The following is a 25,448-nucleotide window of genomic DNA, read 5'->3' as shown; positions in this document are numbered from 1 at the left end:
AGATTTAAAAAAATCTATGCACCATGCTTTTTGTAGGCATCATGGCAATATGATGCTATTTCTAGTGCCTGTCTACAAAAGAAGTGAAAGTATGCTTTAGCGCCATAATAGCATTTTCTCAATGTGTTTAATGTGCTCATGATAGCACAGAACATTACATATGTATTACCTCTTTTAATCCTCAACATAGACCTATGAGTAGTATTTCTGAGTAATAATTCTCCCATTTTACAAATCAGGAAAGGGGGCATAAAGGACCCAAGAAACTTGCTCAGAGTTACACAGTTTATCTGATAAAGTCATATTTAAACTTTAGGTCAGTCTGACCCTACAGTCCCACTATCGAATGCTAATCGTTAACACATTATACAATCTCATCCTAAATGTCATCAAAGCAAAGGGGACTATTTTCAATATCACCCAGAGGAGAAACATAAAACTGAACTTTTAATTTTTTTTTAAATTTGAGATTTATACATTAAGAGCTCACTTTGGAGGTCAATTTGAACTCAGTGTTCTATTTTTAGGTTCTAACATGTACTTTGGGGAATTGCTAGAAGGGAAGGAGAGCAAACAGCACCTCTTTGTGGTGAACAAATGACATATGTCAGCATAACTCATGTGCTTCTCAGATGCTTCTCAGAAGTTCCCTAATGTTTGAGAGGCTGCTCTGTAGAAGAGGAAGCACCTCATGCTGCAAGGTTACAAGGGAAAAACTAGGATCAATGGGTAGATGTTGCAAGGAAAGCAATTTTGGCTTAATGTGAGGGAGAGATTTCTATCAAGTTGGAAAATTAGCTGCCTTAAGAGCTGTGACTGCCATTTACTGAAGAAGCACTTCTAGAGACAGGGAAACCATTATCAACCCTATAGAAAGGGGGTCGGCAAGATTGTTCCATGAAGGCACAGATAGTAAATATTGTAGCCTAAGCCTGCAGTGTGGTCTCGGTTGCCACTGCTCAGGAATGCCTTTGTCATGCAAAAGCAGCCATGGAGATTATGGAAGCGAGTGGGTGTGGCTGTGTTCCAATAAAATGTTATTTATACATATAAGCTACAGACCAGATGAGGCCTGAGTATGAAGTTTGCAACCAACCCCTGCTCTAAAGCGCATTATAAGGGTCTGCTCGTTGTTACAAAACCTCCAAATTTCAGTGGCTTAATATAGGATTGGCTAACAAGGGCCCATAGGCCTATCTGTCCTACAGCTTGTGTTTGTACGAGTCACAAGCTAAAAATCATTTTTATATTTTTAAAAGTCTTAAAGTAAGAGGGAAAAAAGTGAGAGAGACAGCTGTGGCCCACAGATCCTAAAATTCTTCCAAAGTGGGGCTTTTACAGAAAAAGTGTACCCACCTAAACACATACTTGGAAGAAGTGATATTCATCATTTTTGCTCATATTTCATTAGCCAGGGTTAGTCATGTGTTTCTGCCTATTTCCAAGAGGGCTAAAAACACAGGGAGAGGCAAAAGTAGGTTTTCAGTTATTTGTATGGAAAGTAATACAATAATTAATAAATAATAATACAAGAATAACCTCTGTTTCTCATACTTATAATTGTAAACCTACTTTTGCCCCATCCTGTATGCATTTAGCTGAATAGCTTTCTCCCAGCACTTACTTCACACTTTGGAAAAAGTCCATGAACTTTTGGTGATCAGAGAATTGCCTCCACCACGTAGAAGAAATATGTACATCAGATTGAGGCTTGATATAGACATACTCTGTATAGCTCAAAAGAGAGCTATAATTCTGACAAGTTCAGTGGCCTCTCAGGATGACCTGATCTTAAATTCTTAACTGAGCACATTATGGTGGGTAGTCATGCCCCAAGCCTATACTTTCTTTAGTAAAAGGTTTATCTTAGTTTTAAGCAAGCCCTGTCCATTGGTCTTGTGTACCTAGGTTAACATACCTTTGAAATGCCAAGGTAATGTTTCTCAGACCTCTTGGGGAAGGGTAACTACCCTCAAGCCAAACATAATCTTGTTTACTATCCCGTAATCCAACCGTAGAGATTTCTCCCACCTTTATGTAATCTTCCTTGTGCCCCTTACTTAATTCCAAACATATAAAAGAAACTGCAAAACTGTCATTCTCAGAAGCATTTGAGATCTTACTTCTCAGCATGTCATCAGTTTGGCTCAAATAAACATAAAAATTCTCTACACATTTGGACATTCTTACTTCAATAAACCCCACAGGCATTCTGACTATCAGGCATGATATTTCTGTTTCAACAATCCCCAAAATTGTAGAAATATAGTAGCTATGGGCTTGCCAGGGTCCAGCCCCAGCGGTCCAGGGGTCCCCAAAGGTGGGAACGGCATCGGCGATGAAGGAAGGAAGGACACGGGACAGCGTTCAGAGCATCAGGAGAACCAGCAGCCTTTTTCTGTTGCCTGGTTACAACTGTATTTATACTATTTGATTTCGTTGCTGGTTTAACAACATGACATCAGGCTATGTTGGGGTTTCTGTTTTGGCCTTTCGCAGTTAATGAATATACCTTCTTATCTGACCTTTTAAAGAATTTACATCTGTTCAGGTATGTTAATTTTTGTCTTACCTATGTTTTATTTATATTTTGAAGTTACTATTTTATTGCTCTACCACAGAGCTAACAGGAGAATAACTCAGCCAGCTTTTCTATGTGAAGGTTATGCGAGTCCTAAGTGAGGGCTCTGTAGCCTGCTGTGACTGCTTTTAGCTGTGGTGACTGACCGCCTGTCTGGCACCTGCCTCAGTCTCTCCGCTGACATTCCCTGCAGCAGTCCATCGCACTGTAATATCCTGTGTACGATTATTCTGTGTATGACAAGGGTTCAGGTGTAGATTGAAATAATCTCTTTCCTAGTCTGCTCTTTCCTTGTGGGGGTTCCCAGAGTTTTCCATTAATATGAACATCCCCCAGTAATCCATTCCTCACTGGGAACTCACTGGTGGGCTCCCTGTGGATGGCCCTGCGCCGCCCAGTCAGCAGGGCCCGGGCCCAGGCCTTTCCCCCGGTGGGGAGCTTCCTGGGGTAATGGGCCCAAGTCCTAAGCTCTCTGCTGACAGCCTGAGTTCCTCATAAGTGCACAAGATGTTCCCGTGCTCCTTGGGGCTTTTACTGAATCATTGTCTTTTTCAGTCCCCTCCCACCCCCTGCTAGGGAAAAGTTCCCAGCTAGGGCAATGCCCTTTCCTGGTGCAGTGACTTGGGTAAGGGCACAGAGCGTTAGAGAGGGGAGCAAGCATAGGAAGAGGGACATGCCACACACCGAGTCCCATGAGCATTGACTGGGCAGAGGTCTCCTCCTTGAAGGACTGCGTCAAGCAGCAAGGATGGAATGCTTCAGGCATGGGCTAAACAGAGGCTTATTCTTTCTAAGTTTACCTCCCATAACTTCTTACTTTTCTTTGATTAGAAATGGCATGAGAGTTTTCTAAACACATTATCCTAATAAAGATCTTCACTCATTTATGCCTATATAAAGAATCTCAACATTATGCACTTATATGAGAAAATTACAAGTTTGAGTCTCATAAGATATATATGTCAAATAAAAATCTGGATTTTTTTAAAAAATGGCTGTAGAACATTTTTAAAATATATATATCTTTATTGGTTTCAGAGAGAGGAAAGGAGAGAGAGAGAGATAGAAACATCAATGATGAGAGAGTCATTGATCGACTGCCTCCTGCACACACCCCTTTCTGGGGATCGAGCCCACAACCTGGGCATGTGCCCTGACAGGACTCAAACCCTGATCCCCTGGATCCCAGGTCGACAGTCAACCGCTGAGCCACACCCGGCTGGGCTAGAACATTTTAATTTAGCTTCTACTTTAATTTTTTAACCTCACTTCATCATCCATATCTTTGTATATTCACTAATCCCTGTCTTTTGTGATTGATTTTTAGTTATTAGATTTCCAAACTTACTAGTGATGGAGAAAGGAAAAATTTCCTCCCTTTTCCCTCTCAATTTTTTTTGACTAGTGAAATAATAAAATTGACATGAGACAGATTAACAAGAGAAAACAACCAAATTTAATTAAGTATATACAAACAGGGGTTCCATAAGAATATGGGGTCCAAGGACAAATCAAGCAGTTGAGACTCATGTGCCCTCTTGAGTTAAGGAAAAGTGTGGGGTGAAAGGGAAAAGTAGTTTGTACTTCAAAGGGGAGCAAGGTATTCACCTGGAGATGGAGAAGTAAATGTTTGGAAAACAAATGTTACTGGGCCATCTTTAACAATGGGACACAGAAAGGACCTTGATCTAATGGGCCTTCATGTCTATCACACACTAAATCATATTAAACTATGGTTACATGTGATGATGTTTCCCTTCCTGTATCAGGTATTTTTAAACATTTTTTAAAGGAGTTTGGGGAAAAATCAATGAATTTTCCTAAATCTTTCCTGTCTTAAAAAGAACCAACTTAGTTCTGGTTATTGTGGCTCAGTTGGTTGGGCATCTTCCCATGCACAGAAAGGATGCGTTTGATTCCCAGTCCAGGCACATGCCCTGGTTGCCTGCTTAATCCCAGGTACCTTTGGGTGCAGGAGGCAGCCAATAGATGTTTCACTCTCACATCAATATTTCTCTCTCTCTCTCCCTTCCACTCTCTCTAAAAATCGATAAAAAATCTTAAAAACAGATAACCAACTTAAAATAATATCACAAAGAATGCATATTATGGGGTGGCAAAATTTGTTTCCTATCAGTAGCAACAAAAGAGAGAAGCAAAAATTTTCAAAATAATATTTTCTATCACATTATTGTTTCAGTTCTCATTCTTATAAATTTTTCCCAGAAGGAAAAGATTGAGAGAGAGACTGAGATACATTATATAGATGATTGATAGATATAGATGATAGATAGATGATAGATAGATAGATGATAGATAGATAGATGATAGATGATAGATATAGATGATAGATAGATAGATAGATAGATAGATAGATAGATAGATGATAGATAGATAGATAGATAGATAGATAGATAGATAGATAGATAGATGATAGATAGATAGATAGATGATGATGATGATAGATAGATAGATAGATAGATAGATAGATAGATAGATAGATAGATAGATGATAGATAGATGATGATAGATAGATAGATGATAGATAGATAGATAGATAGATAGATAGATAGATAGATAGATGATAGATAGATAGATAGATAGATGATAGATGATAGATGATGATAGATAGATAGATGATAGATAGATAGATAGATAGATAGATAGATAGATAGATGATAGATAGATAGATAGATAGATAGATAGATAGATAGATAGATAGATAGATGATAGATAGATAGAGATAGATGATAGATAGATAGATAGATGATAGATAGATAGATAGATAGATAGATAGATAGATAGATAGATAGATGATAGATAGATGATAGATAGATAGATAGATAGATAGATAGATAGATAGATAGATAGATAGACAGATAGACAGATAGACGATAGATGATAGATAGATGATAGATAGATAGATAGATAGACAGATAGACAGATAGACAGATAGACAGATAGACAGATGATAGATGATAGATAGATAGATAGATAGATAGATAGATAGATAGATAGATAGATAGATAGATAGATGATAGATAGATAGATAGGTGATAGATAGAGATAGATGATAGATGATAGATAGATGATAGATAGATAGATAGATAGATAGATAGATAGATAGATAGATAGATAGATAGATAGATGATAGATAGATGATAGATAGATGATAGATAGATAGATAGATAGATAGATAGATAGATAGATAGATAGATAGATAGATATAGATGATAGAGATTAAAATTTGAAATAAATATTGCTACTTGCTAGAGTAAACATCATTAAAGGTGTGAGAGACTAATTGACAGGGCTTTAAAAATGAATCTATTTTAAGAGAAAATGGTGCAATTACTCAAGTAATTAAGTAAAAAAAAAAAAAGTGGGAGTAATAGAAATTGCAGAGACATGAGCAACAAAATAGCCGTTAACTTAGACAAAACTAAAGGATAGAGAAAGAGCCAGCTTCTGCACAGCAAAAGAAACCATCAACAAAATGAAAAACATATTTGCCAATGACACATGTGATGGAGGGTTAGTATCCAAAATATATAAGGAACTCATACAACTTAACAAAAGGAAGAAAAACAATCCAATTAGAAAATGGGCAAAGGACCTAAATAGACACTTCAAAGAAGACATACAGATGGCCAAGAGACATATGGAAAAATGCTCAAAGTCACTAACCATCAGAGAGATGCAAATTAAAACCACAATGAGGTATCACTTCACACCTGTCAGAATGGCACCATCAACAAATCAACGAATGACAAGTGCTGGCGAGGGTGTGGAGAAAGGGGAGTCCTAGTACAAGCTGGTGGGAATGCAGACTGGGGCAGCCACTATGGAAAGTTGTGTGGAGGATCCTCAAAATTAAAAATTGACCTGCCATTTGACCCAGTGATCCCACTTCTAGGAATATATCCTAAGAAACCCAAAACACCAATCACAAAGAACCTATGCACCCCTATGCTCATAGCAGCACAATTTACAATAACTAAGATCTGGAAACAGCTCAAGTGCCCATCGGGAGGTGAGTGAATAAAAAAGCTGTGGGACATTTACATCATGGAATACTAAGCAGCTGTAAAAAAAGAAAGATCTCTTATCCTTTGGGACAGCATGGAGGGAACTGGAGAGAATTATGCTAAGCAAAATAAGCCAGTCAGAGAAAGACAAGTACCACATGATCTCACTCATATGTGGAATATAGTAAACAAAATAAACTGATGAACAAAACAAATCTGGAGATATAGCAGCATGGAACAGACTGAGGGATCTCAGAGGGAAGGGGGGGAGGAGTGGGTGGGAAGAGGTTAATCAAAGAATTTATGTGCATATATGCACAACCTATGGACATAGACATTGGAATGTGGAAGGCTTGGGGGTGGGGTGAAAGTGGGTGGAGGGAGTCAATGGGGGAAAAAGGGTACATCTGTAATACTTTCAACAATAAAGATAAATTTAAAAAAAGAGAGAGAGAGAAAGAACCAAATTGTCTGTTGAGAAGAAAATAAAGGAAACTTAAATTAATCTTCAGGATTTATTAAGACAATAGCAATAACAAGTACACTATATGACTCAACATCATTGACTGAAGTTACCTTAAAGAAGTAGGATCAACCAACACTTTGTTTTCAGTCACCAGCATCATATCTGTACTGTGCAATAGCAAAGTTATTAAATGATAATATTCCAAGGTTGGCTGAATTCTTTGAAACACAAAATAAAAGGAAGGTAGAATCAAGATAAGAAATACCTTGTGACTAGACAGTCACAAGGAAGCCACTGTTGCATTCTTTAACTATTTTACTATCCATGAAACACTGTATCATTTCAGGCATCAAGACACTATGACCATTAGGTTTGTAACATATTATATTTCCATTGGAAGAATTTCCAGGAAAATCTTCTTAAGCCTCTTTTTCCTAGGTTTTAGTGTCATATTATGAGACACCCCCGGGATAGTCCCCAGGCAGTCAAACACATTCCTGGAAGATTAACAATTTTGTTATAATGGTGTAAGTGTTGGTATGAATGTTGACTTAGTGGGTTTATTTGTTCAATGAAGTAAAGAGTCAGACAGTTGGGCACATACAAAGTCAACAAATCAGAGCCATAGTTACGTTCAACTGAATATGAAAAGAAAGTTACTGTGTTTTAAATTTTTCTTAGTGGAATCTTGACACAGGGAAGGAACTCCTTAGCAAAGCTGTCTCTGTTGTACTCACTAGGATCTCCTCGCGGTGATGGATTATCTAGTCTTTCTCGGATCCGTAGGCTGCAAAAGACATTCTTTTCTGCTGACATAGGTGTGTAACTGGCTATCTGCAGACCCTAGAGATGAGTTATGTCTTCTGGCTGCGGACATAGCTTCCCTCTTTTTTTGATGATGAGAGACAACAACATAGTTAGTGTTGCTTTCATTAAATTATATTAATACAATAAAAAATCAAAAGGACCTTTTTGTAAGATAAATTTACATATATAAGGGAATTCTCCACTTTTAAGGGTGCCTCCTAATCTGTAGCAGAAAGAGAATGACTAAATCTCTAGAAACGCTTATCCCTGAGGAAGGCAAAAAGACTTACATCTGCATAAAAGCTATCATCTTGTTTACTGTGCTTTGCCTGGTTACCTCCTATAATTGTCACTCCTTCCATCACCCCTCCACCCCACTACATCTTCTGTCTTTCGTTGAAGATGGTAGTTAAAGTAGTGGCTTGGGTCATTTTAAGGAGTTACTCGGTTTTCTTGGATATCTCCCATGTATACAGGAGATATACATGTTATTAAACTTCTGTTTGTTTTTCTTCTGTTAATCTGTCTTTCATTAAAGAGGGTCTCAGCCAAGAAGCTAGAAAGGTATGCGGAAAATTATTTTTCTCCCTTACAAATTTCCCCTAAGATTATAAATGAATAAAAATGTCCATATTAATACACCTTTCAACACTGCCAGAGGCACTAAGCAGGAATAAGGCAACGAAAGATGTAAAGTTATTAGGTATGTAAAAGAAGACATATATATGGCCATTTATTAAAGTTATGACTGTACACTTAGAAAATCCAAAAGCACGTAAAGACAAACTATAAGAATTAGAAAATGAATTGGATACAAGATCAATATATAAAAGTCAACCATATTTCTATGTGGAAGGAACAATTAGAAAGTAAAATCTGAGATATTATGCAATTAAATATTGCTGCAAGAACCCTGAAATACTTAGGAATAACTGTAATAAAAGATTAGCAAGACCTATACAGAGAAAACTAAAAAATATTGTTGAGAGATATCTCAAAATTTTTCAATAAACTTGGGAAATTTTATTTCTTTAGTATGGAAGAATCAATATTTTAATGAGATCAGTTCTTTCAAGGTAAACTAAATTCAGTGCAATCTCAGTCAAAAAGTTCCACTCCAGCCCTAAACAGTTGCTCAGCGGTTAGAGTGTCAGCCTGTGGACTGAAGGGCCCTGGGTTTGATTCCAGCCAAGGGCACTTACCTCAGTTACAGTCTCAATCCCCTGCCCTGGTTGGGGAGCATGTGGGAGGCAACCAATTGATGTGTCTCTCTCATGTCGATGTTTCTCTCTCTCTCCCTCTCTTTTTCCCTTCCACTCTTTCTGAAAAGCAATGGAAAAAGTATCTCAAATCAGGGGGAAAAAAAGTCCCACTCCAAAATAAATAAATAAATAGATAGAAATTAACAATTTGAATCTAATGTTTATATGGAAATAGACCCAATAATAATGTAATAACCTTAAAAGAGAATAAACACTACCAAATAAAACAAACTTATAAAGCTACAGTATTTAAGACTATAGTACTGGCTCTTAGATGCATATATAAGACAATGGAACAGAAGAGAACACAGAGCCAACCCACATACACAGTCCCTTGATTTAACTTAAGGCGACACTACAATGTAACGGGGAAATGGTGATCTTTATAGTAAATGATGCTAGGTTAATTGGCTATCTATATAGAAAAAGAGAATAAGAGTTTGAATTTCTGGCCCTGGTCGGGTAGCTCAATTGGTTAGAGTGTCGTCCTGATTTGCCAAGGTTGGGGGTTTGATCCCTGGTCAGGGCACATACAAGAAGTAACCAATAAATACATAAACAAGTGGAACAACAAACTGATGTCTCTCTCTCTCTCTTTCTCTCTCTCTCTCTCTCTCTCTCAAATCAGTAAATTTAAAAAAAAAGAATTTGAATGTCTGGGCCTATAATACTGAAAGTATTGACCTAGAAAAGTCAGCCACTTCAACATTTTGATTTTTTTTTTTTTCAATTCCCCTTGGTAGGTAGTTTGCTTTTAAAGGCACATTAGGTGACTGCATACCAAATATTTTTAACAAGGATAGAAGATATTGCTTCTATTTGGCAAAATCTGATCTGCATATCTAACTCACCATTTATTCCTTTAGTCAGTTCCACATAAGTTCTAGGCCCTGAGCATAACTTTTCTAATTATAAAGTTTAACTAAAGTAACAGAGCAGCCCCACGTCAAAACGAACTAACAAAAACCAGTGGCTTTCATTGGGAATTTCCTTTTTTACCATGTATAAGCCTTTGTTGAACTGTTCAGTTATTATGGAAAAAGAATCTATTCTGGTAGCAACGAATTCATTAAGGAATAATACATATTCCTTAGTACATAGGATTGGTGGGTAGGCAGAAATTGTAGAAACAACTCTCAAACTGTTACTGTAGAACTGGTCTACTAAGACAGACGCTGTTAACCCATGCTTTAGACCACACAACCTTGTTGCAATCAGAGCCGCTGCCAACACTTGTAGCATTAGACAGTCCAAACCCTTCTGGTGACATGCTTTCTAGAAGTTCTGGTCTTCTCTGTTTCATGAGGCTCACTTTCTCTCCCTAAGCTGCACCTGTGTACTGTACAGCTGTCTAGAAGAACACAGTCATTCTTCGAACTCTAGCTACAAGGGAGTCTGGGAAATATAGTCCATTCTTAAAAGAGATTGGAATGAAAATTGAGTCAACTAGTCTAGAGCATCTACCACAGTTTCCATAACATCCAAAATTCTGCAATAATAAAAATTGTCATTTATTGAGAATCCACTCTGTGTCAGATGAAACAAATTTATTTCTTCTATTTCATCTAATACTTTTAATTAATTTTATTGGCATTTTAATATTCTAATTTTATTAAAGATACAGAAACAAAATAATAACTAAAAAACAACAATAAAATATATTTTTAAAAATTTCCCAAGTTTATCTAATTATGCAAAACCAAAACCAAAACCAGTTCAGTGTGGCTTTAGTAATGAGATTTTTTTCTACCATTCCTTGCTTTCTCTAAACCTAAAATTGTATCAGTAAATCAAAGTTTTTATTTTCAAATTTTAACAGTTTATTTAAGAGTGGACTAACCAAACTCAGGGATATATAAAAAAGTTGGGTTAGTTTTAAAATATGGATAAAATTAAAAAAAGAAAAATGACTGACAAGGTGCCTAGATCATTCAAAGGGAAAACACAAACCCAAAAATGTTAATGTTGATGCATTCAGTGAGCCAGAACATGAATGTTATGTTGCAGAAAATTCTGACCCCATTTAATTGATATGTGCTTTTGGCAAAATACTTGAGGATTTGGCTGAAGATAATAGCTTAGACATCTGTGTACTAAGACCACTGAGCAAGTGCTACATGTCATCTATATTCAGCATAGGAAAATTTTGTTACATCCAAGTTTCCCTGTCAGTCATGAGATTTAAAATATGACAGAGTTATCTTTATACAAATAAGACAATGATGAATAGATCCAGAAATTAAGGGCAAAAATACAATTCTGAATAACATCTACTTTTCTTTCTTCATAGATTAAGCAAAGTAAACCTTCTAAATACTTCTGAATCTTAAGCAAAAAGAAAGAAACATAGGGGAAATCCACCTAAGATTAAAGTAGGTACAAAAATGAAGAGCAAATGATAGAGTGCCCCACCCAGAAAAATGCATGATTCCTAAGGGCTTTCTTTTAATAAGGCTGAAGACAGCTGAGAGACTAACTAATGTGAAAATGCCCTGAAGACCTTGAGAGTTGTCCGAAATTTCACCCAAGAACTTTCAGGACTTAATCAAAGCTGCCTTTGTTGCGAAGAAATTTACATTCCAAATGAAAGTGTTCAGAGCACCCAAAATCAGAGGCTAGAAAAATGAAACAGAATGTCACTCCATATATTCCTTGTCATCGCAGTGTTCTTTGCCATCCTTCTTGCTCAGCTAGATCAAAAAGAAAGGTATTTGGGTTAGGAAATGCTATTGTAGTTTGTGCAGTAAAAGTACTACAAGGTACAAGTTACTAATACTATCTCTGGAAAATAAAGCATGGAAAAATTAATAGAAGTAAAACTGTAATTGTAGATCAAATTATAGATCATTGAAGTACAAACATAACCATGACTTAGTGGGGGTTACTACAAGTGGTTAAAATAGTTGAGACACACTCAGCTGCCTTATTTTGTGGACAAAAAAAAAAAAGGTTGTATGGGAAGTAACCTCACAGGGTGATCTGATCATAAATTTCTAACTGGGTAGGTCACAGTGGGTAGTCACAACCCAGGCCTATAACTTCTTTAGTGAAAGGTTTTCAAGCCAGCCCTACCCATTGTTCTTCTGCATCTAGGTTAACACCTCGGAAAAGGCAGAAGCAATGCCCCTCAAAGGCAGGACCACCAAAAAGAGAGCACATAATCTTGTTAACCACCCTGTGATCCAATCCCAGCCTTGCTTTCCCCCACCTTCGTGTAATCCTTAATTTCAAATGCATAAAGGAAATTGCAAAACTGTCCTTCTCTTGAGCATTTTAGATCTTGCTCCCTGGCATATGTTGTCAGTTTAGATCTTTCTCCCTGGCATATGTCGTCAATTTGGCTCAAATTAACCCATAAAAATTCTCTATAGGTTTGGATGTTTCTTTCATTGACACAGTTTAGCACAGTATTCATTTTGTATGGGTATCTGAGTTAAGCACAAATACAATTTTTAATTAATTGTTGCTATTAAAATAGCTTTTATTTACATTTAAATATGCACTAGGGATTCTGCAGGGTAATTTTCATACATTACCCTGGTCTTTATCTGACCTTGATATGTTATTTTTACAACTTGGTAAATGTCCCTTTATTTACTCACTGACTTTTAACTCATCTGCCTTGATAAAAATTCCTTAATTTATATTTTCATGTAAATTTTTCTTATAAATTATATCTTCCCCTATCCCACAACCTAACTGACATCTGTGCTTGGATATATCATAGACATTTCAAATTCATCATGTCCAAAGCTCATCTCTTGGTTCATCTAAACTTAGTTCCTCTTCCCAAGTTAGGATCAGTGTGTCCTTGCTTTTGTTTCTCTGCCAGGCCTCACTTATCTATTAGATCCGTCAGCGTTCATCTGTTCTGTCTCTCAAGCCCATCCCTATCTCTCCATCTCAACTGCCAATGACTTTGCCAAACCAACTGTAATTTCTCCCTTGGACGACTGCCTCGGAGTCCTAACTGATGGAGTACGTGTTCCCAGGCACTCTCGCTCACACCTCATTTTTAGTAGCCAGAGTGATTTTTAAATAGGATCATGACCATCCTTTTAACATTTTTAAAATACAAAGAAAAGTAAACAGCCTTTAACCTACAGGGCCTTGGATAACCTGTCCTCTCATTAAGCCTCAGCTGTATTTCGAGCGAGTGGGCAGTTGGAAAGAATGGCTGTTAGACATGGGGCTGAGGGCAGAGTGCATATTTTATTTCCCTTCCATCTCAATGGCTAGCAAAGTTCCAGGCAAATGATCCAACCTCAATAAATATAATTGAGTAAGTGAGTAAGAGCCATCAAAAAACAATCTCCCCTAATCATATTGAAGGTGCTCTTTTATTTTTTAAATTTTTTAATTTTCAGTTTTTTTGGTGGTGCTCTTTCAGATATCAGTGTCAAGGTTGATAATACAATAATGGCAATAATACAGTATCTGTTCATAAAACACTACCCCTTTACTGTGCACGATAACACTAGAGTCCATACTAGTTATTCTCTACTGGTAAAACAGATTATCATGAGGTTGAATATATATTACATGGCTATTGACAAAATTGAGATTTGTCCCGTTTGACTCAAAACCTCATGGTTTAAGTGTCTTCTCTTAGCAAGAATTGAATCAGCACTTATAAAATCATAATCACGTCAGTAAAAGTCAGAGCCGAATGTGTGATCTTAGCCTAAATGAGTCCCCTCGTACTTACATGGGTTTTGTTGAGCCTTGGAGTCAGGTGACAGGAGCCACAGTTTACTATCCACTATTTGATTTATATTTTTTGTCAACGTAAAATTTGCTCTATTTTTGTTCACAACATGTTTCAGTTTCTTTGAATACGTCCACATAGTAGTAGAGTTATATATTTTTTAAAAAAGTATTTTCTTAATGATAAAAAAATAAAACTATTTTAAAAAGGGAAAATACACGTTCTAAGTGATTTTCAAGAAGGAATTACAGGAATCGGACTTTCTATGTGACTACAACCATAGACAATAATGAGTTAAACTGTGACTACCACAGTCAGTGAGTGTCTTTATGACCGCAGCATGAAGTACTGGAAAGGGCCCAGGCTTTACAGAAAGACAGAGCTGGGTCTGATATTGCCCTGCTATTTCTTAGAAGTGTCAATTTAGGCAATTTTTATCATTTGTGAACCTCAAATATCCTCACCTATGAAACTAATACCTAACTTTCAGTGTCCTTTTAAAGATCTGCAATGGCAGGGGTTTTTTGTGTGTGTCTGTGTGTATTTGTGGTTTTTTAACAGTCACTTTTTTTTCCTTTCAAATATAAAATACAGCATCATTAACTACAGTCACCATGTTGTACATTGTTTTTGTTATTACCATTATCACTATCATCACCATTCTCATCTTCATCATCATCACTAGAAACTACAAACACTTTTATTCTCTCGAAGTATATTCTGTGTTTTGTTCGTTTTAGTCTTTTTTTTTCTTGTTGTTATTGTTCTTTCCAGAAGGAACAAAGGTGTTAAGATTGATTACATACTTTGCTTTCCCTTCTGGCCACCATTTATCACTGTTGTAAGTAAACAGCAAAATAAAACCTTCTCTTATTAAATAAGATTCCATACAAACCCCACACAGTCTATACCTGTAAGAAAAAAGAAAGGTCCCTTCCTCAGGTGCCCTGATTTGATCTTCCTATATAAATAGATGGTTACCTATATACACTGTTCATTGGTCTTAGACACATAATTTAGTTAGACAGTATAGGAAGTCTACATTGCAATCAGATATGGGAAGCCCTTTTCCAGTTTATTTTAAAGAAAACCCTCTTATTCAGCCCTGTTACTGTTCAGTTAATTCCTATATTCATATGACATCAATCTAATTAAGACTTGACAAACACAATTTAGGGCTAGAACTAAAAAGAATACAATTAAAAGGTTTAAATGCACACAAAAAAAGTGATTTGGGGTATTAAATGTAAATAGCATTTTAGTTCTAAAAATTCATCAGTTTGGAACTTAATGAAATTAATGAAGCAGGAAATAGATGCAGATCCAAAGGTTTATATTCCTCTGCTCAGCCGGCTGCCCCCCGGGTGAGCCCTAAAGAGGAATCAAAGCCAATTACAGCTATAAGGAGTAATGTGGAATGTGCTTTCATTAAGTAGTTATATGCAGTCAAATAGTCTGCTAAGGACTTTCTGAACAAGAGTCACATTCAGTTGAATATATGTAAGTATGTGTGTTGGCATGCGAATAAATGGATTATAGGAAAATAAAGTGTTGGAAATAGTGGATGAATATTATCATTTTTTTAAAAAGGACACTTAAATGCTCTAAAATTTAAGGGTGAAAATCTAGAATGTAACTATAACACTGGAAAAACCTTGGAAATTCTGAAATTTTGGCATTCTGAGCAAATGATTACAGGTAAGTTAGTAATATGAGCAATTTTCTACTTGTATGGTAGATATAACACATCAGTCAGAGGGAACCCCATAATCACCTATCTACCTCCCATATTATAAGAAAATGTCTGCATTTATCTCTTTAAAAAAACACTGTAGCCCTGCCGGGCATGGCTCAGAGGCCTAGGATTCAGGAGATCGTGGTTCAGTTCCAAGTCAGGGCACATGCCTGGCTGCGGGCTCGATCCCCAGTTGGGGGTTTGCAGGAGGCAGTTGATCAATGACTCTCTCATCATTGATGTTTCTATCTCTCTCTCCCTCTCCCTTCCACTCTCTGAAATCAATAAAGATATATTTAAAAAAAAAATTTAAAAAATTTAAAAAATAAAAAATACTGTACTAGTGACCATCAAGTTGATTGGTATAATTTCCATACAATAAAATGTAGCCATTTAGAGTGTGATGAGTATTGATGGATGTTTACTCCCATATAACTAATGTCATGATCAAAATATAGAATATTTCCATTACCCTCCAAAGTTCTTCAAGTCCCTTCAGCCATCCCCACTGGCCCCTGGCCTCAAATCACCCCTGATCCTATTTCCAGCACCATGGATTAATCATGCCTGTTCTAGAATTGTATATAAAAGGATTTGTCTGCTGTGTACTTTTTTTGCCTTGCCTCTGACACTCGGTGTAATGCTTTTGAGATTCATCCATACTGTTGCTTGTTTCAGCAACTTTGGGTTTGTGTGTGTGTGTGTGTCTTTTTTTACTTTTTTCTGTTGTTTTCACTAGAAAACAAATTGATTGTCTTTAAAGACTATATCATTTTTGAAAATAAGTAAAGTAGTTTATTCTGAAAAATTATTTTAAGCATGACAAGTAGCATAATTCACATTTCTGACATTAGGTTATAAAATACTATAACTTCTCTATTACTACCACTCTCTTATTCCCCCTCTGTACTTGCTCTGAGGAATCATGCTGGAGAGGTCCTCATGGCAAGGAACTGAGGGTGGCCATTTTCCAGCCACCAGCAAAAAATAGAAGCCCTCAGACCAAATATGTGGTAGGCAGTTAGACTGGCCTGAGCAGGGCAAGGATGATGGTCCAGGTACAGAAGATCACCAGGGTGGAAAGCCCTGGATGCCCAGCAAAGGATAAATGTAGGGGGGGTGGGCTGCCCCCAGGGTGACCTTTCCTCCCCTACTATGTCACTGGTCATGTGGTTTGGATCCCTGACCTTTACTCTCTAGAGATAACATTTAGGCTTCAGTTGTATTTCAGCTCCAGGCCCAGAAAAGCAACAAAACCAGCCACAGCTGACCTCAAGACCAGTTGCATCGATTGAATCAGGACCCCCTGCCCTGGCACAGACCCATCAATCAGTGGAGACGTCAACCCTGAAAGGACACTCCTGAAAAACTGCTGAATATTCTATTAAGATCTTCCCCTGGGACCTCCCCTAAAATCTGCACCCTTAAAACTCTTAGGACCGAGGGCCCAGTGGGCTCTCCCTCCTGGGAGCACACCCAGGCTTTTCCCTTTCTGTTTCCCATCTCCTCCCCCCAACACACATTTCCATCATCTTCCTCACTCCCAAGCTCCAAGGGCCCTTCTTTTACTTCTAAATCTTGTTTCCTAAGCCCACTTTTTCTACAAATTACATCTTCTACCTCTGATTTTACAAATAAATGTTCTCTTATGTTTGAGTCTTGGCTCTGAATTCTTTTCTAGCCAGAACTCAAGCACCGAGGTTGCTGAACCCAAGTCCAGTCCGGCCCCACTGGACTAACACCCAGTGCTGTTCCTACCACCTACAACAAAAAGACTTGGAGAAATTGAATCCTACCAACCACTGCTTATGTGAGTTTGGAAGCAGATTCTTTCCTATTCAAGCTTTTTGTGAGACAGTAGCCCTGGTTAACCCCTTAATTAAACAGTTTTTGGGAGACTTTAAAACTGAGGAGTCAGTTAAGTTGTGCTCAGAGTCTCAATTAGCACAAAGTATGAAATAAAATAAAAATGTGTTGTTCATAGCCATTAAGTCTGGGGGGCAATTTATTATGTAGAAATAAGTAACCAATAAATATTTTAGAGCATCTTATTTAATAAGATTGATGACCCAGTGTTCAAATGTTGCAGAAATCATTTACAGAGTAGAATTAAACCCAATCAATTAATTGAATGATCATGTACCACAGTGCTATTCATTAAACAATGATGTTATTATAAATAAATAAAAAATCTTTTAATCATCAAATATGTAAAAAACATTTCAAAGTTGACTTTCTTTTGTTTGAAAACTGAGTTGCTGCCTTTCTTTTCTGCGCAGGCTCTTGAAAGGTATATTAATCTAGCAGCCTTAATCTCTGAAAATAACAACAGAAAGTTCAAGTCCCTGTTCCTGAAAAGCTTTTATAATGTATGACTCCACTTTCCTGCCTTTATAAATATAGTGCAGTGAACTTAGCTGCCTTCTTTTCATGGCTTTCATGCAATGTCTCAGCTGTTACATTGAAAATGGATTCTCACTCTACAGTAATTTGGATGTAAAAAATTAAAGAAAAGTAGGCACTCCACCTAAAATATTCACTAAGAAAGTTTTGGGAATAAAATATTAGACTTTGATTACTTTCTTCTGATTTGAATTTCTAAGTTTACTTCAAATATATAATAACAATAATAAAAATATTTCCAAACACTGGGTATTCAGAAGTTTCCATTGTATATATATTTGTATTTTCTATAGTAATTGTTTAAAAATTGCATTACAACTATTCCTTTATTTTTGTCAAAGTCTTTTAGGGAACCCCTCCCACACACAAAAACTTCTCTCCTTTTTCCATATTATAATCCATAATAATCTTTTAAGCTAACCAATATATTCCTTGGTTATTACACCATCGTATTACAAACATATGGGAGAGAAGTAAATGGAAGATTAAAAACATGACAAATTAAAAAAGTACGTGAGTCAACCTTTTTATTCTTTTCAATGTGGAAACACAAAGATGGCACTTCTATTTGTGAGAGGTTCATGATCCTTAGATTTGAACTTTCCAATAAAATACATACATTTATACTCCTGTTCTATATTTAAGATTTTACCAAAATTATAAAAATGCTAAGCCAAAGGACTGTGAAATCTGAGTGAGACTGTGAAGACTATTATCTGTGTAAGAGGTGCAAAAACACAGCTTGAATTTGATATCCCAGGTGGAGTTTGCTGCTCTGGAAATTAGAAAAACAAAACCTTTGACATCTCTGCTAGATGGACATTATTCTTAGAATTACCGTGCAACCTCAATCTGTCAATTTAATTTCTTTTTGGATTATTACCACACCTAACATATTCTTACATGCCTATTCTCATATCAGCAAAGATTTAACAACAATGAATTTACAACATTCTATTAATTCCTTAAGTTTTACTTCTCTCCACCTTTTTTCACTTTATCTCTCACCTTCTTCTCATTTTTATAACAAGATGGATTAAAAAATAGTTCAGGTTTTCCATTTTTAACATTGAATGGTCAAAGATTCAATGTTAAACCGTATGCAAAAAAGGTTTATTTGTAAAGAGATCTTATTCTGGTGCTTTGCTTTATTTAATACTTCCCAAAGTAGCTTATTTTCCTTGACTAAGAAGTATTGAGAAGTTCAGACTAATTTCGAGAAGAATTTGCTAATACATCAATGTATCCCAGTTGAGGATCACCACTGTCAACTCAGGCTCAAATTACTCACCTGTCAACCGGAAAGTCAAGCGTTAAACCTAAACTCCTAATCTTAGCTTGCAGCTGGAATTTATCTGAGATACCCCAAGTCTACAGATAACAAATTCTAACTTGATTTCTTAACTTTAACACTGGCTGAAATTTCCTGCAGAAAGAAATAATGGTGGTTTTAGAAATGTTTATGCTGTTGGGGGTTACAGTCATGCAAAAAAAAAAAAAATCTAAACTGTGTTATAAACAGTAGAATTGTTTATGTGTAACCTGTATAAAGTCATCTCAGACCATGTTCCAGGCTCCCGTGGATCTGAATTCAAAGAAACAATTCAACAGACAAAAATGAATAAGTGTAATATGATTTTAAAACAGTCTTTCTCATCAAGAGCTCATCCTAATGTACAATAAAACTCCTTGACAATAACGAGGGAAAGTATGGAAGAGCCAGAAATAAGTGTAGCAAGGAAAAATTCTTTCCCATTAACTAGCAGAAGAATAAAGACGCATTAAAAGCATTTATTATTATGTTTTCTGTCATTAACTTCATATATAAGAAATATTTGCAAATTAATGACCAGAGAGTTATACAAAGTTACCATAAAAATAGTTCCATTAAGCCTAGCAATAAAAGAAAATTCTGATTTTTTTAAAATGTGAGCTATTTCTTCATATCAATAAAAGTCTTGCTGCAATAATACATTTCTTACTGGATATAGGTCTTTACTGCAAAAGAAACAAAGTTTTATTAAAACTATTCTTTAAAATATTTTAATTCAAAAAAACACTTTAAGAGTTAAAAAGTGTTGGGGTTTGAAGCACATGTAAGAACTATTCAAATAGTCATCTTTACAAATTTTAAGTATTATTTAATAGAAAAAAGATTTATTTATATAGCATTTTTTTAAAGAATAAAAAATAATATAAGAAAGTTACATTATAAAGACAATGTCAAATCATCTATAACAAAACCTAACATGGGGTGCTTTTCTCAAATAAAGTGAAACTGTTCCCTTAAGTGTTAAGGCTGCAGAGCTCTGTTCTATGGCAGCACCAATTTAGTACTCCAGAAAGACTGGCTTGGAATTCTAATATTTTACTATTTATTTTTAAAGTTTTTATTTTCTGGTTCCAGTTCATCTTTGAAATTGTTACTTTTTTATTCCCTTCCAAGAGTAGGCTATTTCATTTTCTAGAGCATTAACCTTGCAAAAATTAAATTCAAATCTGATTATTTTGTGGGCCTTGAGCACATCTCGTCCTCATGCTGTTCACCTTGGTGGCTGCTGCCTTATTTAGCAATGTGTATTTTGTTATAATGGATGGCTCTTCACAAATAAAAGGGGGAAAAACTAAAGTCCTGTGATGGTGCCAGTGACGTGAAAGTTGGAACTGTAGCTAGATCAGGGCATGTTTCTGTTTTCCTATTCTTTGCCTTTCTTGAGCAGAAAAGAGCAGGAATCAGGTCTAAAAGGGTCAGAGTTGATGACATGGTTGGATCTCTGTTAAAACCTCATTCAAATGAGTAGGTTTCTTTTCTCTCTCAATCAGTTTCCACTGCCATCACCACCCCTTTCTGACCTTCTCCCACTTCCTCTCTGCAAAAAAAATTTCAAAGGAGAATCGTCCAGAACTCACTCCATCAAGAAAGGAAGCCAAACATCTTTCTCTTCCTCCGAAGTAGTTGGGATGCCAATAGCCCAGGGTGAGCCTTATCAGATCAGGCTCCTCTAATACTCCTTTCTTTTTCATTGCCTTTTCCCCCATGTGACTGGCCAGAGTATGGTCATTCCCAAAAGTATTTTTTGAATTTAGTAAGGAAAGAAGCCTATTAGATTTGAGACTACAGTGCTTATAATCCAAACCAGGACACTTTTGTGAATCAAGGGAACACTATTAATAATTATGCCAGGACAAGAGGTGTAAATCAAGAACACATCAACTAAACGTGCCTTAGACTCTTGCAAGTCAGCCCAGCCTGTCAAAACTTCGTAATTGTTTTGCGCTACTTCTTATGCGTCTATGTATGTCATGAACCTCAGGAAGTGAAGATGGTGGCCTGGGCAATATTTTAAATAGCTTAAAGTAAAGCTCATGGTTTCTGAAATAGCACCTGTTCAAATACCTGGTCCTCTTAACGACTGAGTGACTTATTTAACTGTTCTTTTCCTCGGTGCTTCATTCTATAAGATGAAAGTAAAAACAGGATGTACTTTGTAGGGAGGTTAGGTGAACCACTGAGACCTGTGTAGCCCAGAGAATGTGTGGTCTGCCTTAGTAACTGGTTCATGTGCAATTGGAAAAAAATGTGCATTCTGCTGTTGTTGGGCAGAGTGTTCTGTAAATGATCATTAGGTAGGTTGGATTACAATGTTCTAAATGCTTACTGATTTTCTGTCCACTTGTTCTATCAATTACTAGGAGAGGAGTGTTGAAATCTCTATCTACAATGTAGATTTGTCAGTTTCTAATTTCAGTTTGGTCTGTTTTTGCTTCACGTAGCTTCAAGCTCTTTTATGGGATATATACACATTTAGAACTGATAAGTTTTCTTGACAAATTGCACCTTTTAGTATACTGAAATACCTTACTTTATCTCAGGAAACATTCCTTGTTCTGCACCCTACTTGATTATTAATATGTACCCTTCATCTCGTTATTAAAGTTTGTTCTGTTTTTTTTTTTTCTTTCTATTTTTTTGCTTTTAACCTGTATATTTATATTTAAAGTGGGTTTCTGGTAAGTAGCATATAGTTGAGTCTTGTATTTTACCCAAATTGACACACTCTGTCTCTTAACTGGACTGTGATTCTACCTAGATTAAAAATAATTACAGATATGTTTTGGTTAATTATGTCTATGATCTTCCTATAAGATTAATTTTTTTCATGGCCTGCTCTTATTTCTTTTTAAGTTTACTTAAGTAACTTTTTAAAAATATGTTTTTTATTGATTTTAGACAGAGAGGAAGGGAAAGGGAGAGAGAAACATCAATGTGAGAGAGATACATTGATTGTCTGCCTCCTGCATGCCCACTACTGGGGACCAAGCCCACAACTGGGGCATGTGCCCTGACCCAGAATCCAACTAAAGACCGTTCGTGCATGGAATGAAGCTCAACCAACTGAGCCATGCTGGCCAGGGCTTAAGTATTTTTTATTAGTTCACTTTGTCTGCTCTGTATCGTGTTAACTATAACTCTTCCTTTATTTCAGGAGTTGGCCTAGAGATTCCAATATGTATCTTTAACTTATCACAGCCTAGCTTCAAATGGCATTGCCCCATTTATGTATCATCATTTAAATATCTAACATACACGTTACTTTGACATATTTTATTTATTTTTAAATTATTCCTCACCTAAGGATATGTTTTCCATTGATTTTTTTTTTCTTTAGAGAGAGTGGAGGGTAGGGCGAAAAGGGAAAGAGAGACACACACATCAATCAGTTGCCTCCTGCACACACCTGACTGAGGCCGGGGACTGAGCCTACAACTGAAGTAGGTGCCCTTGAGCAGGAATCAAACCCACGATCCTTCGGTTGGTCCAACGCTCTAACCACTGAACCAAACCAGCAAGGCCTATTTTCACATATTTTATAAGCCCTATATTATGTTTAGTTTTCCTTTGAACAGTTATCTTAAAAGTCTAATAAATGAGGAACTTTTTAATTCAGCCACATACTATGCCATCCTAGCATTATTTAATCCATTGTGTGGATCTGAGTTTCTAGCAAAGACTTTCTTACACATTTTTTTTTAAGTAATCTATTTTAATTTTATCTTTATTCTAGGGCTAATTTAGCCTGCCTGTTAAAGCATAGCCCTTCTAAGCTCTACTGAATGCCTCACATCACCAACAAGCTTTTGTCACTCTTACTGTTTGTTTGTTTGTTTGGTTGGTTATTTATTTATTTATTTATTTATTTATTTTTAAATATATTTTTATTGATTTCAAAGAAAGGGAGAGAGAGAAACATCAATGACGAGAGAGAATCATTGATCAGCTGCCTCCTGCACTACCCCTGCTGGGGATCAAGCCCAAAACCGGGTATGTGCCCTGACCAGGAATGAACCTGTGACCTCCTGGTTCATAGATCAACATTCAACCGCTGAGCCATGCCAGCTGGGCTGTCACTCTGACTGTTTAGAACTTAAATGTCTTCTAGCCTTGTGTAGATCTGGGATCTGTTTACCTTGCGGCTTTTTGGTAGTTATTTGTTTCCTGGCCTTCCTGAGTCTCATCCTCCGTATGCACAGGCTAGTGTTCAAGGACTTGAAGGCACTAATGTACATATTTTCTAGAGCACTTTCTTTTCATAGTTTCTGCCTAGGTAAAACCTTGCCCTGTAAAATTTAGTTATCTCTGCTTCTTTAAATTCCAGTTTCTCTGTCCTCAATTTATTAAGACCACCATGCTCTGCTGACTTTTCCTAGCTTGTTCTGAATTAGAAAGCGCATAAAGGCAGAAACCTGGGACAATAGTGGAGACCATCTATGTTCCACTTTTGGGGGGAGGAATACAGTCCTGTGCTGCCTATTGTCCAACATGAAAACATGTTTTCATAATTTTTTCCAGTTTTCTAAGTTGCTCAGAAGGAAACATACAGAGGCAGTTCAAATTATTTCGAAATGGAGATAAAACTTGGGATATTGATAAAGTAAATGTGTTAACACATATAAAGAGCATACAACAGTTCTCGGCACATAGTAACTAGTCAGCACATGTTAATTTTTAACTCCACTTAGTCATCCATATTTTGCTACACTTTCTCTTACTTTATGGCTCCAGGAGGGCCAGGGTTTACTCTGTGTCATCAATATTCTAAGCCCCCTTCTGACCCATATGAGATTAGGATGTGCCTGATATTATTCATTTTGTCGGGAAAGGTCTTCCCCAAACTATTACGCTGTACGTGCTCCAAGTAATTCCAAGTCACACTTTGCACTTATATTTCACCTAAAATGTAATTTTCTCAGAGATGTGTCTTTTGACATTCTACCTGCAGTCTGACTTCAGTGCCCCTTTCTAGTATTTTATGGAAACTTAAAACTTTTGTTCAAAGGCATCCTTACAGTTTTTGACTATGTTTTTATATGATTATATGATTAATAAATCTCTCTACCCCTAGAATAAATATTTAATGGGGTCTCAGAATTAATTAGAAAGAATATAAGCTTCAATGAGGCCAAGGATACTACTCTCGTTTGCTCACCATTGATTATAAATGCTTGTTAATGTCCTGGGCACAGAGACTGTGCTCAATAAAAACTTAGTTGAAGGAATAAATCTGTAAACTCTGTGGCTCTTCAAGAATTTTTTTTTCCTTGCCTTATACTTGAGAGTAAGCAAAAGAAGCAAACACTGCTATTGTATTTAATCTGAAAATAAAATAGGATGAAATAAAATAAAATGCAGTTTATATATGTCATTTATTTTTCCTTATCTTTGTACGTAGGTCTTACCTCTGCTAACACAAAATGTTTTTCTCAGAAAACATAATTCCATCATTTCCCTACATGAAATAGGAAGCAGCAACAAAAAGACAACACCAAAACCCTTTGAATGGTTTAAAATAGACTTCGAGTTAGCCAGGAAATACCAAAGGAAATAAACAAATTCAGACTTACCTAATCCCTTACCATTGTTCAACATCTTTCAAATGGGATTTCATTTTAAAGTTAGTTACAGATCTTCCTAAATTAACTAGGAAGAGTTAATTTCCTTATTTGAATGGAAATCTCCTGCCTTAGGGTAAAAAGTCCTTGTGGGATGAATTTTAGCTCTAACTAGAAAAAACTTCAAAAGAGTAGAACACAAAGACAAACTTAGAGACACTTCAAATTCATACACCGTAAGAACCCAACCTCAAACTCCTATAGGTGGTGGGCATATGCTTAGGATGCGGACAACTAGAAATGATCCTACTCCCATGTACCCGTGTAACAGGCTACAGCATAAGAAAAAACAACAGAGTCCTCAATCTACAAAACAAAAATATCTCTGAAGAATAGAGTGAGAGGTCAACCTCCTAACTTGAAACCTAAGGAAATACAGATGTTTCCAAGGACAGACAGAACAGAAACACTTTTTTTGGGGGGGGGGGGGGCAGATGTCACATGGGAATGCAAGATGAATTCAGCTAGAATGGGTAACAAAACAAGACCCAAATATATGCTGGCTAC

The sequence above is a fragment of the Miniopterus schreibersii genome (genome assembly GCF_964146895.1).
Source record: "Miniopterus schreibersii genome assembly, chromosome: 7".
NCBI classification, from domain to species: Eukaryota; Metazoa; Chordata; class Mammalia; order Chiroptera; family Miniopteridae; genus Miniopterus; species Miniopterus schreibersii.
Note: the sequence above shows the minus strand (reverse complement) of the source record.